This window comes from Trichechus manatus, unplaced genomic scaffold, assembly GCF_000243295.1.
Source record: "Trichechus manatus latirostris isolate Lorelei unplaced genomic scaffold, TriManLat1.0 scaffold00067, whole genome shotgun sequence".
NCBI classification, from domain to species: domain Eukaryota; kingdom Metazoa; phylum Chordata; class Mammalia; order Sirenia; family Trichechidae; genus Trichechus; species Trichechus manatus.
In genome coordinates, this window is record NW_004444003.1 from 3,943,333 (window position 1) to 3,945,184 (window position 1,852).

Below are 1,852 nucleotides of genomic sequence, written 5' to 3' on the forward strand. Positions count from 1 at the left end.
GTCACCACGTCTGACCTCATCTGGAAGCAAACCTAGAAGACAGAGCTTGAAACACACATAGCCATCCCCCTAGGTGTTCAAGTAACTCCCTGCCCCCACAAATATGCTCCTTAAAAGGGTCTCAACTTGGGGTCTGCTGTGGGAAACAGCCCTGGTAAATGAACGTGCCTCTTGTTCTGATGCATTAAAATGCTCTGGCTTCTGCTTCCTTGAGGATGACTCTCTGAGGTGAGCAAATGCCTGTGGGACCTCCTAGCACCAAATCTACAGTGATTCTCCCCCGCCTCCCCGGCCCCGCTTAGCCATTGTTCCCAGAGTAAGACTCCTGTCTGATAGAACAATCAAAACAATCACAGTAAATAGAATAGATTACATGTATGCTTATTGCTGACAAATAAAATTGTTGAATTCACGATTTGCACTATCTTCTCAAATGTCAGTCTGAGTGGTGTCAACTTGTCTCTCCTGAATGACAATGTTACTCTCATTGACTTGCGGGGTTTGAAAGCGTGGAGTGAGTATTGCTCTATTCTCCTCAGCATGGCTCAGTACTTAGTCAGACGAAAGAAAGAAAAATGTTAATACAATTTTTTTGGTAAAACCATTCTCTGAGAAGGTTCACTGAGCCCAGTGCTGCCTCTGTGTTTGTCAAGAGTCTTAAGGTTCAGCTGTGATTTCTTAATCTCATCCTTCAGAAGCCACAGTCACAGATGGCAAGGCCGGTTGTTACCAAAACTATAAAGCAGGTAAAATTCAGTTTGGGTATCATCATACCTTTCTTCACAGTGCCCCTCCCAACCTCTCTGCCTTCCTGTGTCAGACTCGGCATCTGCCCTACTTCTATCCTTGCTCTCAGCTGGCCTCCAGGAACTCCACATTCAGAATGCAGAAAAATCAAGAACAACATAAGCAAGTACCTCTGCTGGGGTCATAGTACTGTAGACGATAAAGAGAACTCTTGATGGAGAGTAAACATCCCCTCTCAGTCATTCTGTTGCCCCCAGCCCTGGGCACTCCGCTTCCCTATGACTTGGGTTCTTGGCCAGCTAGCCCCGCCTGGTTTTGAGGCTGGGCCTCCAGGGCAGTCTAGGTCAACTTTGCATGGGGTTACTTTGAGGAAAATCTACTTCAATTGTAGTAAAATACTCCACAAGAGGCAGGAGTGATTAATTAGATTGGGACACTCAGCAATGAATGCGTTTTTGTTTTTAATAATAGTCTCCCCTATTTCTTTTTTATTCTGGTGAAAATATACACAACAGGGGCTTGGCCAAGATGGGGGAGAAGTTAGACGCTTCCTATATCCCTCTTACAACAAAGACCTGGAAAAACAAGTAATTTGATTCTATACAAATATCTAGGAGTCCTGAACAAGACAAAGTTGAGGAATCAGACCTAGTGATGGGGCTGGGGAGAAGGAGATGGTTTGGAAGAAGCGAAGAGAGCCAGAACCACGGCAGTGAAACTGCTGCGCTGCAGCCATGCCGGTCCGCAGTGAAGCAGGCAAACGCTGTGCTGTGCACGCGCTCGGGAAGCAGTTTCCACATCGAGAGAGACTCGGCTGCAGATTCTGCTTGGACACTCCGAACCAGTGAAAAGCAGCTCCCAAGCGACTAAGATAAGTACATGTGTGCGGCCTTTTGCAGGGATTAAAAAAAAAAGAAAAAAGCCCATTTGGGAAAAATCTCTCTTCCTTTTACCTCCTCCCTCCACGCTCTGCACTGGGAGTCCGCTGGGATGGAAGTAGATCCCAAAAGGCACCCTGACACATTCTCCTGGCCTTGGAGAGGGAACAAATAAGGTACTGGCTCCCCTAAGCCAGGAACACAGGGGTCGGCACAGCTCCTTTGCT